This window comes from Molothrus aeneus, chromosome 13 (genome assembly GCF_037042795.1).
Source record: "Molothrus aeneus isolate 106 chromosome 13, BPBGC_Maene_1.0, whole genome shotgun sequence".
Lineage (NCBI taxonomy): Eukaryota > Metazoa > Chordata > Aves > Passeriformes > Icteridae > Molothrus > Molothrus aeneus.
Genome location: NC_089658.1, coordinates 9,354,605 through 9,371,756, shown reverse-complemented (window position 1 = coordinate 9,371,756; position 17,152 = coordinate 9,354,605). Strand labels below are relative to the sequence as shown.

At 39.4% G+C, this 17,152-nt stretch overlaps 1 protein-coding gene across 1 annotated transcript in view; it reads right to left on the bottom strand.

Moving 5' to 3' along the window:
* Positions 1 to 15,598, bottom strand: part of SEMA6D (semaphorin 6D) — a 225,955-nt gene extending 210,357 nt beyond the window's left edge. Inside the window, exon 1 of the mRNA XM_066559186.1 lies at positions 15,581 to 15,598. The gene's annotated coding sequence lies outside the window, so the exon portion shown is untranslated. The remainder of the gene's footprint in view (positions 1 to 15,580) is intronic.
* Positions 15,599 to 17,152: the final 1,554 nt, after the last annotated feature.

Here is a 17,152-nt window from a genome sequence, read left to right as displayed (position 1 = left end):
TTTCTATCAGTGGCAGGTGCAGGTCCAGTGCCACAGCCTTTGTCACTTGTTCTTCTCCTGAGCCCTGCCTGCCCAGAGCCCACCTGAGGGACAGCCCGTCCCGCTGCCCTTCTCAGCCTGAAAACCCGTGTGCTGGGCCGGTCTGACACTGGCGGATTACTTGTGCGGGGGGTTTGCCCTCAGCTTTTTTACTGCTTTGATTCTTGGTGGCGTTTTTCACGTTTCCAAACCCCATTTCTTCCTACTTTTCCGAGGGAGCTGAAGCACTCAGGTGCCTGTTCTGTCTTTGCTTTTGGGAGTGGACTCACTGTCGGCCATTATTTTGCAACTGTACCTAATTCCATTGTCACTGTGACCATGAACCAGACCCAGCCAGGAGGACTGACCTCGTGGCAGTGCTCCGGTGGCTGCCGAGTGGGAAGGAGCCCGGCTCCCCCACGAACCCTGGCACCTCTCGGCCCTGCCCCGGCTGTGCTCACCTTGTCCGGCTATCCTGCGCACCCTGCTCCGTCCCGGGTGCCCCTCTCCAGGAGCGGGGCGGCCGTGAGGCGAGCGGGGCTGTCCCGGCTGCACTCGGCCAGCCCCGGCTGGAGCCCAGCGGCCCTCCAGGGCAGGCCTGAGCCCCTCACGGAAGCTCGGGGCACGGGAGATAGAAGGATCAGGGCGAGGCAGAGAAGGCTCCGCGGAGGGGAAAGGTGGTGATGGCGGGAGACGGCGTGTTTTTAACTTTGTTCCGCTCTATTTTAAATTGGCGTCGAATTAAATAAATTTATCCCAAATCAAGTTTTGCCTATAGCAGTAACTGGTCAGTGATCATCTTGGTTTTATCTCGATCCATGACGTTTCCCCCTCACTGCGTGCCCTGCCCTGTGGAGGAGGGCAGTGCTGGAATGGCCGGGTGGGCTGGCGGGGCCGTCAGGCGCTGAAGAACAGACAGACAGACAGACAGACAATCCTGTTCGGAGCACAGCAGCGCCGGCTCAGGCTCTTACAGACCTCTGTGTGCTGTGACGGTCCAGCACTGCCACAGGGATCCTTTTCTGTCCATCCTGCCATCACCACCCAGCTCTTGGCTGCCTTTCCCACTGACTCTGCAGAAGGCATTGAGGGTACCGCGGTCAGATTTCTTACACCGAAATGCCCGTTTGGCAGGAAATCATCCCATTTCACTGCAGTGCAACACTGTCTGAACAGGGCACTTTGGCAGACAGTAGCACCTTCCCGTTTTCTGGTTACAATACTTGTGTGGATGTCCTGGAGCCAGGTCAGCCTGTGTATTTGTATCGTGCAGTCTCCTTTGTACAATTACACTGTGACCACATGGGGCAGAAATCTCTATTCACTGTCAATCACTGCACTCTTTGCACTTCCCTTTCTGTCCCACGCATGATCTCAGTTGAACATTCGTTACTGGAAAAGAGAATGCTCTCCGTCTCTTGCTTCTTCTTGGCAATGTCTGCTTCAAGTTGCGAGCATTTGTCTGTCTTATAAAATCAGATATTAAATTGCCTGGAATTTATGCTTAGTTCCCTTTAAACCAAATTGTAGGTAAATGGTGGGTGATTTTTTTTCCCATGCACTAAATTCAACAAAGATGCAGTTTCACTTAGTCCCCTCAAATACTTAACAGATTTGGATTATCTTTGCTGAATAGTTTTTTGGTGTCTTTTCAGGAAAAGATTCACAAATTTTCATCAGTCTTCCCTTTTCTAGTACCTTAAAGGCTAGGTAAATTTTGAAGTATGAAGGAGATTCAGATCTCGTTCTCTGCCTGAGTGAATTTCAACTCTCATTGTCATCTACTAAGTTGTTAAGTTATTTGGGGGAGCCAGGAAAGAGAAAAGAAGATTATTTTTCTGCCAATAATTTTTCAATATGTACAAATAACATTAACTAAAGGAGGAATTAGATCATATCTCCTCTCAGGTAAGAGCCAGGAGAATAAAGTCCTGCTTATACTTCTCAGCCAATATTTATTTCCACATGGACCTCAACAGTGCTCCAGCCAGCAAGGCAGGAGGAACCCTGCTTTGCAGCCTGGTGAGAACACTGGTCCCAGATATGGGAATGTGGGTGTGAATCACTAACCAGAAAGGGAACTAAGCCGAGAAGGTTAAGGTGGTTTTGACTCTAGTGGTGATAACTTCTCCTGGTAGCTTTCTTAAGGTTTGGATGCACAAAGAAATTGTCCAAAGTAAGGAAGCTTATTATCAGCTTTTCTCCACTCAGCCTTGTGTTCTCCCTTTTCTTAGTCAACAGTCACTCTAATTTGATGTCATAGCACTGCATTACTTTATCCTTGCCCTTTCAATTTCCTAAAATAAAAGCTACTATCTGCTCTGATCTTAATGCCTCGTTCAGTTTATACCAAGTTTGGTGTAAACTAGAATGCTTCCTGGAAGCATCCATAGTTACTTGGCTTTGGAGGTGCTTACCACAAGATGAAGAAGACTTTGTCAGATAACAGGAGAGCTTGTAAAATTTACCACAATATAGTCACTCCTGAATGTTGGCAAAGCTGGCAAGAACTCTCAGAGGTTGTTTGTGAGAAATGTTGTTCTTCACCATTAAGAGTTCCTGAGCCAATGCCCAAGTCTAGTTTACCAAAAGACTTTGTCAGTCCTGTTGGGGGCAGATCCATGCTGTGCTGCTCTGACATGTAACACCCCCTTTGGAGATATACCTGTTTCTTCTTCAATTGTTTTCCTAGGCCTGCTGGAAGAGGAGGATCTCTATCAATGCTGCTGTCCTCGATATTTCAGTTTGAAGTACTTTTGATGGCCCTGTTGGGCAAATTGCTCTTTATGCTACACTGTTGCTCAGTAAGGTATTTCTGCCTGTCAGCTGTTACAGATGCTGAGAGATAATGTTGTTTATTTCACAGATTTCTTATTAACAGCTTATTTTTGCTTACAGGACTCACAGTACATATACTGTGCATCACCAGCTCTCAGCTACATTTCTCTAGTGTAATATTTGTAATATTATCAATATTTCTGAGGCTCATATTGCATCTGGTCCCATGATTCAGCTGAAATTGAATTGGTTTGTGATCTAATAACTCAATTGCAAATATAGCAGCCTTTTTTTCCTGCAGAGCATTTAAATCAAGAGCTTGTGAAGCAATTCAAGTCATATGGCAGATATCCTCTTATTCCTTGGAATTCTCACTTTTTTTTTTTTTGGATGGTTATTACAGTGGTATATGAAGTCCTTAGTTTTGCCTCATGACTCATCACCGATATGCATTTCTATTATCTTTCTCTTTAGTGGAGATGCACTGAATTAGTCTTTGTCCTTCTACCTGGACTTCTTTTGGTGGTACTGTACCTATTTTACACTGCATGGGTTTTTTGACATGATCTTTTTCCTGCAAACCTTAGCTGACCTTGTTTTTGCACTGCCTATATTTTTGTCTTTATAGTAGTACAAACCAAACAAAACCTCTGCTTTAACCAGGAAACAGACTGTCCCACAGACAATCTCATCTCTAAGCAGAAACTCTTAGGATCTCCATACTTTTAAGTGGGAATGGCAGATTCCTTAGGCCTATAATTTAAATATGCCTTCCCTCATTACTTCTTCAGGAAATAGACACATTCACTTGAACTTTCTATCTACACTTGCCATTTCAGTGTCTCAAATATCATTCTTCATAATTCCATGTCCTAGCTAACATATTCATCTATTATATCCCCAGCTTCTTCTCTTCTGAGTTGTCTCTACATTTAAATATCCTATTACATGTTATTCTCTATGAGTTTCCTATCAACATTATATCTCTTTGATTCCAATCAGATTTTAATCATACAAATTATTTGATGTTTCAGTTGTGCCTCCTTTACTGAGAATTTGTTTCAGAATCTACACAAACAGCACATTCTGTTATACTGACCTGACATTTTGAAACGATCATAGTCAAAATAACAACCACTATTTCACAGTTAATTATTATTATTATGAATGGTTCATGAAAGTGTATATCCTGTAGAATAAGATAGAAATTAGGGAGAGGTTATATTTTATAGTGTTTGATATACAAAGAGTAAAAATACCCTGTATAGTAGGAATTTGAGCTCAATTTTCAGTACAGCTCTTGCACACATGAAACACTTTCCACTGGCAGAAATAGTAATATTTTTTCAGAATCTTTCAAAATATGTCACAGTTCAACTATGGTAAAGGCAACAGATACTTTCAAATAGTGCATCACAAGGTTGTTCACTTTCAGAAAGGGGATGATTCAATTGCTGGACGCATTTTTTCCTAGAGCAAAGAATACTATTCAGTAAAAAAGGGTGAAGGGAGGAAACAAAGCCTATAGAAGAAAAAAGTCAGAGTCAAAATGATCCAAAAGGAATGAAATTCTTCACGCAAAAGAATGCTATGTGCATCCTGTTACATGTGCATCTATTCTGTCAGAGAAATGCATGTGTACCATAGCAACAAGCACATTTCATAAAGCTTATATGTGTTAAATCATTAAACTAAAGATCACTTATTTTCTCTGAATTGGCAAGCAGCACTTCTGTTGTTCTTTCAAGTAACAGTTAATAAAATATTCATAAACTACTCATAAATGGTTAAACATGCTGAAGGCTTGAACTTTTACATAGTTTCTTTCATGTTTCCTAATGCACGTGCAGAAAGATTTCTTTAAAGTAAATACTACTCTTAGAACATGTTTTAATGTGGTTTTTGCACACAGAACACAAAGACAAATGCAATTATGTCAAGAATTTGATTGCATAGCATAATTTATATTCCCACTTCCTCACCTTTAACCCTTCTGAGTGTACAATGGGGTTTTCTTACTTGTTAGATAAATTATTGTCAGTAGAAACACTTCCTTAAATCTCCGGACAATTATATTCGATTACCTGTAATGTTATATTTTCAAATTATGAAAGAATACTGTGGTTTCCTATTTTTTCATGCCATCATTCTTTAATGAAATCCAAAGTGACCAGTAAGAAAGTTCAAATAAATTGCACATTTTCAAAATATAGGATTAAGTTCAATTTGAACATTTATTTTCCTGCCCTGTAAATGCAAATGCATCGTGTTTCTTGAAGTAATGAGCATTAAATTAAAAATCTCAGCACACCCTCTAGGGAATTCAACTCTCCACAAACCTCAACTCAAGTAAAAGCTTGAGTGAAAATACAGGTATTCAGTATGACAAGAGGGACAAGAATCCATGGTTTGCTGCAATTTCAAACTTCCTTTCTTCCCATCTATCTTCAACTAAAGCCCAATTTAATGTGATTTACCAGAGAGAATAAAAAAGAGGGAAGCAATACATGATATTACAGACTGAAGCTGAACAATCAGGAGTAAACAAGAGTTAACAGAAGCTCCTAAATCAGCTTTAATGGTGCAGAGGTTGTTCAGGATAGTGTGTACCCAGCCATCCCTGTGAGTGCTATACTCACATGGATCCCATTGACTCCTGCTTGGACACTGTCCCACAGGAGAAACAGAGTCCCAGTGGTGAGATAGTGCAAATCCACAGGAATTTTATTGGTTTCATGAAACTGTATGTCCTGTAGACTAAGACAGAAATTAGGGAGAGGTTATATTGAATAGTGTTCGATTGCTAGGAATGGCTGTGGAAAGTGATTTTGAAAGAGTGTTATATTTTTTGTCAAACAAAGGTTAAGGCACAGGGAATTTAATAATATTTTCTGAAGTGATAGATCACAGAGGTGGACTATAAAATTATTATAGGTACAGGAATACATTATATTTATATATATTTACAACATCAGCAAAGAATTTGTGACTAATGAGTAGGCTCAGTTTTTTCTCTCCACAATAATTCATAAAGAATGTGATGGCAAAGAGGATCTCACAATTAGTTCAAGCAATTACAAACTAAATTTCATAAATATAATTTATTGTGTAATTTCTTTCCCAAGGTACTCATAGGATTAATAGTAGCTTAGAAAGAATTTTGTACAGGTAAAAAGAAATACCATAGACTGGACTCCTCAGCTTCAGCTAAATCTGCACTTTGGTAAGTGAATAACACTATAAACATATATTTTTTATTTTATTGTTATTGTTGTTATTGTCTAAACAACTATAATTTATTGCTTTGGAATATGTTGTAGTAAGTGACCAACTTTCTGTGGGGATAATATCTGTGTGTGCATAGGGTAGTATTTATTTACATGCAGAAAGTGATTTCACATAAAAATGCCATGTAATATGAGCTGATATTCACCTGCTCTAGTGAGTTTCCTTTGATAAAGGTAACAGCAGCAGTAACCTGAGCTTGGACAACTAATTTGTGTGGTTGTTCTAGCCTGCAAAAGGGCTGAGACCTGCAAATCAAGGATGGATATTTAAAGTGTTCTCTTTGTCCCCAGGAGAGCTGTAGCTGCACCTGAGATCTTGAGGTCTTGCCCTCAGTTAGCTTGCCTGAGAAATTATCCTTGGATTACCTCGGATCATTGATTCCACTAATGTATGGACAGTAGACATTATCTACTGCCAGATTTAAGATTTAACTGAACAGTTACAAGCACGTCTGAATCTTGCAAATGGCCATACAACATTCTTTAATGAGCAGCTAATATTTCTGTTGAGCAGAAAATGTAGATTACTCTTCTCAAACAGAGACTGTTTGTAACTTTACCTTTTCTGCTAAGTATTTCTTCTAAAGCAGATGTTTTCAAGCTTAAGATTAGTAATAAAATGTTGGATAAAAAAATAGTGCCCTTCGAAGATCTGTTTCTCCTTAACAGCTTTTTTAAATCTAGTATTGGCTGTATTAATCTGTACAAAAGATTTAAAAACAGCCTACTGCAGGCTCTGCTTTTGTGCACTTGGCAGAATGAATTATGAATGATTGCATCATTTACATTCTAAGTTTAGTTTTCAAGTATGGTTGATTTTGCTTAAATGAGAATCCTGTAGCTATTTAGTAATTAGGACTGATAGTTCTATGAAGTTCTTAATTGGTCCCCAAACAGGTGTTTCCTTTCTTATTGAAAAAAATTAGGTATATTTTTGCCCTGCTGCATGTAAGCTCATGGAAATTTCCTGAATATAAAAGCATACAATATTTATAGCAACTTTTTATTATAAAATAAAAATTATCCTTTGGTTTATGCACCCACTCTGCTAATGCACTGAATCTGAAGTTCAGTCAGACATTATTTTGTAACAGTGCTCTGCCCCCTTGACCATGAATACAGTCACCAACAACCGCAATTGCTCACTACAGATGGTCTGATGATAACATTTTTTGGCAGTCTCAATAATAAGCATTCTAAATAATAATTATGGACAAGTTAGATATATAATGCTGTTTTTTAATATAGATAGCGTCTACTAAATACAGAGAGATGGTTTTGGGTGTATTGAAATAAGCCTGTTACTGCCTATAAAAATCAGGTATCATTTACATTGACTGAGTGTCAGGGATGACACAATACTTGAAGGGGTTGCTTCTCTGAAGTTCCTGTGAATTGTCTTAGTTGTATTATCTCAGCTCTTTGTCTCTACTTTGAAAATGGCAGCAGCTGGCAATCATTTATCATATTTGATTGTTCTCCAATGATTCGAGCTCAGACAAGTTACCTTATCATCAGTGCAGGCAATTTTTATGTAAAGTACCAGTATTGACTGCAAGACATCTGATGGCAGTTTTAAAACATTTCTGCATTAACAGCCTTCTCACTGCATTTAAGCATCCTGTCTCTTAGATGTTGTGATGAATGTGACACTGCTACTATGTGCTCTAAGTACCCACTTTAAATGGTGACAACATCTTTTCTTCAAAATGGTGATTGCCTATCTTTGCAACTTATGACCACTTTGGGAAAAATACTCCTCTAAAATTGTACAATTGTTTGGTTAGAAATACATAATTAACCAGTTACCTCGTTGGAAATAATTTAGGGTGGAATCACAGAATCATAGAGTTGTTTATGTTGGAAAAGACCTCTGAGATCATTGAGTCCATCCATTAACTCAGCACTGCCAAGTCCACAACTGAACCATGTCCCTAAGTGCCACATGTACGTGACATTTTTATACCTTCAGGGATGGTGACTCCACCACTTGCCTGGACAGCCTGTTCAAATGCTTGACAACCCTTTCAGTGAAGAATCTTTTCCCTAATGTCCCATCTGAACTTCTTCTGGTGCAACTTTAGGTCATTTCCTCTCATCCTATCACTTGTAACTTGGGAAAGGAGACCAACCCCCACCTCTCAGGTGGTGTAGAGAGTGAAAAGGTCTCCCCTGAGCCCCTCCAGCTCCCTCAGCCACTCCTCATTCACTGCAGGGAATATTGAGACAGGGGAACTCACAGAGGGGGAGTGAGTAGGGGATGAACTAGAATTAACCACTGGAGCTAAAAAAGCTAAAAACCACAGGTCCTTTTATCCCCAAGAAGGAGAAAGAACTGATGAAATCGAGTCACTTGACATGAACCAAACTCATCTTTCTTTGTAAAATGGTTTTTTGAAGAGGTTTGAGGCTCAGACCTGGTCAGCACAATGCTGCACCACCTCAGAATTTAAATAAACAAGAGAATTTGGCTTAATTTGGATTATGTTTCATTATTGACAATCTTTTTAATTGGAGATTAACAGTTTCAGAAAAAAACACGTAGGAAGCAGTTACTTTCTACAAAAAAACCCAGCTTTCTGTCCTAAAAATGACAGTTCCTTTCCACCTGTTTTATTTGAAATGTGAGTGCTTTGGATTAAAAAATAGATTTAAAAATCAAATTTTGCTACAGATAATTTTGATTTGTTGAAGCCAATTTAACAGTCACATATGGCCTTCTCTAAAATCCTTCACAGTCCCCAGAGAGGCTCCAGAGATGATTAAACTCCATCTATCTGTGCTTGGCCTTGAGTGCCACACTGCCTTCCTCCCATTTTTTTTTTCTGTGTTTGTGACTGATTGTTAACTAAATTGTTGATACCTACTCGATCAAGGCAGAATGGTGTTTGAGGCACAAATGGCTTACAGCTCTTAATATGACAAATTCTTTCCTGAAACAGTATAGAAAGAGTTTGCAATATTTTGATGGAGCAGAAGGTAGAAACATTTTTAAACATGATTTGTCCATTGAGATAGATACAGAGTGAAAGAGTGAAGAGTGAAAACTCCAGATTTCAAAATTTGTCAACAAGCCTTTAAACCTCCTACAACAGATCCCACTGATTTTGCAGAGCTGGAGGTGGAGTACACCCTCTTAAGTCTCTACAGGCCAATGTGTGTCAAACTCCAAATCCTCTGGGAGAAATACATGCATAAATGCTGGAAGCAATAGTGCCCAACCCATCTGCAAGAGAACAACTCCATGGTGCCAACACTAAAGTTGTAAGATTTGAGAAGAGTTCACCTGAGAGGGTGTGCACAGTGCTACAAAGGAGGTGTCACTCCAAAACTGAGTGTCAATGATTTGCAGGATTTCTTGACTTTAGTATCACAGTGGGTCACTGTACACCCCCTCCCTTTCCAAATCATGAAAATACTATTAAACACACACAAAGTCTTAATGGGTTACTGAGGATTTTGGTTAAGATTTCAGTATGTGGTTCTATAAGGATTTATTATGTAAATGAGTGTATACAAGCAAAATTAATTAGATGCTTCATGCATTTTATAAAAACCAAGAAACTGCTTTTTCATTTTCAGAAGAAAACAGGTGGTAGCTGGTTTACAACACAAGTCTCTCCACATGTAATAGCAACAAAAGAACCTCTATCATCCCAGACAGTCATTCTCTATTTCCTTATAATATTTGTGAAGGAAAAACAATGTGCCAGGCAAGGCTGCAAGCAGAGGAATTGCCCACAAGATGTTTTACCAATTGAAGTAGAAAAAGCTTTTGAAAGGGAAGCAAAATACAGGAGAGCAAAAACAATTAGATATGCAGCACACTGAATTCAGAAGTGCCAGCAGGTGATGTGCAGTTCTGCAGAGTTATGGAAAAACACATTTGTCAGGTTTATTTATTTATTTACTTCACAAGTTATTTTTTCCAAAGAGGAATTGCTTAGCAAAGCTTTTAAGAGCAACTGAGCCTTTCACTACTAGCTTTATATACATCTAATGAAGAAACTGAAAATATGTTGGATGACAGAGATGAAAGGCACTCAAATTCAAAGGAAGTGCTCTCTTTTGTGATTACAGCCTCTGTGCTCTCTCTGTAACCTGGGACTAGGGGTCCAAGCCGTTAGCAAGTGTCTAACTTCCATCCTGCTGAAGCCAATGATCTTCCTCTACACCACCTTCTTGCCACAGCTTCCCCTACAGCTCCTCTCATTCCTCCAACTTTCAGAACAGTGAAAGGGGAAGGTAATAGTTTGCATTTTTCATACAGATCGCATTTGGTGTCTCAAAGCCACGAGGAGAAATGCGCTTCAAAATATTTGCAGCAAGTAAACTGGGACACACTGAGCCCTCAGCCCTTCCCTGCCAGCCTCCTGTGTACAATTAAAGCATTCAACGTTTCTGACAAATTCTGTTCTCTGTTGAAAATAGTATTACAAATGATGCAGATGTTATCAGGTAGATTCGATCAGCTGCAAGTGCCAGACTTCAAAAGTTTAGCAGAAGATTCTGCTCACTTGAGTTCATCAAGGAATCAGCTGTTTTGACCTAAGGATGTGGTCCCTTCTAATGATTGTTCCCTTTGCCTCAGTAACTCCTTGCCAATGTAAGTGAATGGGGCAGAAAACAGTCTTTTCTCCTCCTGCCATTTGCTGCTGTGTCCAAGTGCCCTTACAGAGCTGTGACTGCCTTGCTAATGCCTCCTGCTTGCTAATGGCTTTTCCAAGGGCTTTCTTGCACAGCCTCTCTTCCTGACACCAGTCATCTCTGACAGCTCTGGGTGAGTGTTTGTGTCCTGGCATCTGATGTATTGCACCTACCAAGTGTGCTCTTCATACTGATGGAGACAGACTACTGCCTGGTGATTTTGATTTCTCAACTCTTCTAGTTGATTAAAGGTGTATTTATCCAGAATCAGAATCTCTTCTAGACATTTAGTCTCTAGAGTGTCTGATTTTACATTTTGAGTAGCTCCAGCTCTCCAGCCATATGTTAGCAACAAGACTGCACTGGAGTTTAAAACTCTCACTCTTGTACTGCTGTATGACTTTCACTTTTTCATATTTTGCTACCTTTCTATTTTCTGCTACAAATATATTCCCTATTTTTAATAGGATTCCTCTTGAATACTTTGTTACTAATATGACTGCTAAGGCATGCTGCTTTCCAATGTGACTATTTTGCTCAACATCTGAGTTTGAAGATTTTGATTTGGCACCAGTGATTTCAAGTTGCTTGGCTGCCCTTTTTGACTGATTTTGTGTGTCTCCCCTAACCAACTGACCTAAAGGTTGATGGCGGTTTAATGTCTATGACTTTCCTACCAACAGAGAAAAGAACCATCATCAGTCAGTCTCTTATAAAAGTTTGGGTCTACAATTGCTCCAGGCAAGAGAAACATTGGGTTTTCTTTAATCTGATGAAAATCTCAGGTGTAACAGAATTTAGGCCTTGAAGATCTGCACTCAGGCTGAGCACACACTGCAGAGAGTCCCTGAAGAGACTGTTAAGGATATGCAGTTAGCTGGACCTGCCTCCTTTCTGAGCTTTCAGACCTAACTCCTAGCCAGCTGTCTCTTCTGGGAAGAAATGTCAAAACTGCTGAGAAACTGTTGAACCCTGCATATAACCATGGACTCTGTCCACCTGAATTCAAGCACTTTTTGGCATTCTCCCATTTGGGAGATATGTATCCTGGCCAGCAAAACCATTTAAACAACAAATGACCATATCCATTAGAGTGGAAATACAGTGTATAAAATCCCAGGTTCCAAGGACTGATGAGCATTTCTTGTGCTCATCCCATGTACTCACACTTCACCAGCTTCATGCCAACAGAGGCAAGGGTCCCTTCTTCATGAGCAAACCTCATGTTTTAGTTTGGTTCCCTGATAGGCATTTTTTCTGCAAGAAGTCAATCTCCTCCAGCCACAGTCAAGTCTTTTGTTAGTCTGTCATGGGATTTTCCATTAACACAAAGCAATTTTTGTAGGTTCACAGCCACAGCAAAAATAGCAAAATGTATAGCTTTGGTATTAACCTTTAACTCAGCTTTGCAAAGAGATGGCAATCATGAATTATTCTTTTCCTTCAGATGCAGACATCTCACTACTAAGCTAACTGTACTCTGCACACAGTCAACATGCCCAGTCTCAAATTCTCACAGGATGACTCCACATTTGCTGAAATATTTTCACAATACACAACATGTCCTTCCTCAGCTCATGTCTGGACAAGTTTTAATGTGTCCTTATATCTGTCCTTTACAAATATAAGGACACATCAAAGTTTTTTACTTTCCATTGTCTGCTCAGGGAGTCCTAGCACTGATCTTTACACCAGAGGATGCAGATGGGGCCTGGACCAGCCTCTGGCAGAAGAAGGCTCCTTGCCTGCTGTCCTGCTCATGCATAGCAAACTGACCTGGGGCACTGCATGTCCTACATGTTCCTGTGGCTTCAGTTTCAGCTGTAATTTCAATATAGGACTCGACACAGTTGTACATTTTAAGAAGTGATGGTGAAAAACCAGCCAAATATTATAAAACAGAAGGAGGAAAAAAAAAAGAGCTTGAATACTTGACTCGTAACTAATAGGATTCTTCACCCATTGTATTTAGAGTAATTATCTTTGAAATGCCTGGGGAATTGAAGGAAGATTTTTTTCACCTGATATGACAGATGACGTGGTAGGTGCTATAATGCTTTTTCTATAAGCTACACATTTCTGAGGTCTCCCACAGATATTCTACCAATCATTCCTCAGTCTATTTAACCTTCATTAGTGCAGTCATGACCCCTCCAGAAAGTAGAAGAGATTCAAGAAAATTGTTCAATCTTAATTTTATGAATGAATTTAGTTGTGGAATCTTTTATCAGACAAGAATACTTTTTTGTGAAGAGCACTCCTAGGTAGTGCAGGCACCATAAAAGAATACTGTGCTGTATTTTCAATTTTATTACTGATTCTCTGTGAATCAGTACTTTAAACTGGAAAATTAGTTAAAAAACCTTTGAAAAGTAATAACATTAGCATCTCTTGGTGAATAACATGTAGAATTTTTGGGTTTTTAATAACTTGTAAAAGGAAGGTTAGAACTTTATAGCAAGATCAGTGTCTGCTGCATTAATCAAACTTAGTCAAAATACAAATCTAGAATTTTGCTATGATTGCCATAAATTACCTCAGATGTATACAGATGTAAATTAGAACAGAATCAGTTTATTATATATTATTCCTTCTTTGTTACATAATTTTCAAGCATTTTTCAAGCTCTTCTTTATAAATCTGTGTAGATCCTTGGTACCTGTCAGCTCCTGACTGTAGTGTGTCCCTTGGGCATCCAAGGACAGCAAATGATATACCAATTTCTAGTAGGCAGAAGTCTGTACAACATTTTGTCTGGCTACATACATACATACAGAAAGCTCTTCTGTATTCCAGATGTTTGAGCACATGGGAAAAAAGACTTGGTGAATTGAAATCTTTTAATTTGATTTTTTTGTGACAAGCTCTCCAGCTGTCTACTTCACTGGGGATTTTGACAATTCCTGAATTGTCATTCACAGACCTGTCTACAGCAGCAAAGCCAGTGCTGAACATGATGTTTCTGATACTGGGTAGGAACAGGCTGGGAAATGAGCTGTGTGCTTGTGCTGCATCTTACCCTGCTGATGGGCAGCCTACAAAGGTAGGGAGCTCCCATTCAGAGAACACAGCAAACAGAGAATTGCCTCTGGTCTATTTTTGCAGTAATATCATGTTTTGAAATTTAAAGTCTTCATTTGATTAATGAACTTTTTCTGATGTGCTAGAAAATGTTGGGTAAAAAGTTATTCTTAGTAGTATAACTTTTATGTCTAGCTTCATCAATATTAATTCAGATCAATACCTGATTTTCTGGTAATTATTATTTTCCATAGTAATAATATTATTACCAATATTAATAATAACAGTAACATTTCAGCAGGCCTCCTACAAGCATGGCTGTCCATTTTATCAAGATAACTAAAACTTTTCTTTAGAAAATTAAAAAGATTTTGTTAGAATCCTAGAAAAATCTGGTCTAGTTTTTCTCTTGAACATTTCTGTTCTGGATCCTCATGTATTTAATGAGATTTTAGATGTCCTCAAGAGCCATGTTATCAAAACTGATACAGACAGCTTTCATCAGTTGAGTCTTTTTAGAGAAGGTTTTTTGAGAAAACTTGAGTTCTTCCATCTCTGCATTTTCCTCTTCATTACTGAATCCTTTCTTTTACTCTGCCTAGAGTGTGATTTTAGCTGAAAATGATGTTTTGAAATACTGGCTGTCTTGCTCTTTCTTTTGAATACAATACTACTGGGAATCATATTTGAAAAAAAGAACCCATGCCAAACTTGCTAAGATTCATGTGATAATGCCACCTTCCTCAGAATTCACAGAAAGCCAAGCCATTGATTCATTCATGGTATCCTTGCCTAGCAGACAATGCACAAAACTGGCTCCTCTCTTTTCCTTCCAAACCAGACTGTTCTGGGCAGGTTCCTCTCTCCCTTTCTGAAATGAAGTCTTTCCTTGTGAATGGTGCCTGACTGACAGCCCCAAAACTCCATTTTCCTGTACATTGACACCAAACTTGCAGTCAAAGTTTGCAGTGTGAGATTTCCCTTAGGGACCCATGATCTGAGCCCACACTGGGTCAGGAGCACTCTCCAGTCTGGACCAAGCACTGCTTCAGTTTGCAAATCACTGTTTCCCTGGTGAATCTGACAGCTGAAATGCAGCTAGTATAAACTCCATTAATTTTTATGATATGACAAGAGTATCCCAGGAACTATGTTGAAACTACCAGTTTATTCACAGAGACATGGGGATAGCTTCTCTATTATGCTTAAAATCCTTTTAATCTAGGCCCAATCTTTGGCATATTATTTCTATGTGAGTAATCCCCCTGGAACACAAGAAACACCATTTACCATCTCTGTTGTAGGCAACCAAAAAATACATTTTTACTCTATTTTGATGATTATGATACAGAATTGTATCTCAAATTAGGGCATTTATGCACCTGCAGCAATTCTGGGCTCATATGGACTCATTTTCTTGTCTCTCCTCAAAGGCTGTTTACAGCCAGAAGCTCATTTTAGACCCTTGGTAGAACAGAGTTCATCTAACCAAGTGTCACATCTCCTTTAAAACTGGTGGTTTTCAGGTGCCTCTGTGTGCCCCAGGTTTAATTAATCTCTTTGGAGACCTACACAACCAGTCCTTACCTGACAGGTACCTTTCTTTCACAAAAAGTGAAAGCACCTGTGAGATTTAGTAAAAATAAATAAAAAGCAGACATCCAAATCTGACCTCAGCAGTGAGACAAAGCAGAAAAACTTTGCCAAAAAAAAAAAAAAAACCCAAAAAAACTGTGCTAAAACTTCTTTTCACCAGGTCACAGGAAGAGGCATTATGAACTTTTATTGTGTCCTGTTAGCAATGAACTAGATATGTGACTACTTCCTACCTGCAGTTTCCCTGCTGGAAGGGATGGCCAGGATCCATGAGCTCCTGGCCAGCTCCTGTGGTACCTGTGGCCTGGATCACAGCCTCTGTCTGCAGACAGTAAAAAATTGTATGCTGTCATGGTCAATTTACAGATTTACCAAATCCTTAAGTAAAAATCTATACAACAGAAGTAGATCTATTATTAAATATAATGAATGGTATTATCTCATAAACTGCACAAGAAAGAATTTAAATCTAATTTTTCTGTATCCAGCTCTTCATCACCATTTTGGGAAGAATTAAAAGCTACAAGTCTCCTATTGCCTGTTGTCTTTTAATCCTCTTATTCCCAAGTCACTCACTATAGCATCAAAGTACCATAAACCTAATGCTGTTTTATGTCCTTGCAGTAACAAATCCTAAAAGCAGGAGGCACACTTGTTGCTCACACACCCCCCTTAAGCTTTTTTGCAAGCCTGTTCCCCTATTCCTAAATGCATACCAGCTCTCTTCATCTTCCCACTGTTAAACTCAGCACAAGGTGGGGCAGATGGCTGCATAATTCAACTATATTACAAAGCAAATATGTCTATTGTAGCCACAGAGAGAGGAAAAGCAATGTTAAAACTATCAGTTTCATTTATTCATTCAGTTTTGGTGCAAGATGGGGTTTATGAACTGAGTAGCTCAAATTAGGCTCCTGAGACAATTCAAACAGCATGGAGACTTTAAGGTGCTATGGACAGGCAGGGTTGTTTGAAACCCTTGGGCTGAGAACAATCACTGCAGAATGCTATTAATTTTGTAGTGTGCTTTGTGCTGAATTGTAGATGTCATTACAAAAGAACTTGAGATACAAGAGCTTTCTCTTTTTTGGGGTGCACAATGCAAGGCAAAGCAGCTCCCCTGGGATGCCAGCATAACTGGGGTGTACTTTAAAACAACTGACTGCAACTGCTCCATACAAAGGCCTGCAAATGTATCCCCTCAAATTTACTTACTTGTTCTTCCTCCTCCTGCTGTAACCGCCCCCCGGCATCCACATCTCTGTAAACAGAAAATGGAGCACGTCAGAAAAAGTTGTACAATGAGAAATTTCCCAGAACACCAGGCTCAGTGCAGAGCTTTGCACTGATTGGCAAACAAGTCACTGGAGGCAATGTAAGAAGAGAGCACTGTGCTTCCTTCATAGTTAAACATTGCAAGAAGACGTAACAAACCAGTCCCAGGTAACTTCTCCCTTAAAACAAGCCCAAAGGATAAAAGCAGTGAGTACAATATTTATCAGTGTACATAGATGTGGTGGGGGAGAAGGAAGCTGCAGCCATCAAAATTCTGTTATTCAGCAGGAATCAAGATGAGATCCAGGCTATGAGACATGGTAGTCAGCAGTAAGTGCTACCAGATCCTTCAAAAGGTATTTGGGAAACAAGTACCTTAAAGTTATCCTGAAGGATTATTAGCCTGGATGGGGAATACCAACTTTTAAAGAAACATTAACTTTTGAGGGAAAAATAGATACCTTGTGAGAAATGAAGACATATTCTACTATGGTCCTTTCTCCAGCACTGTTTTCATTCTGACTCCCCAC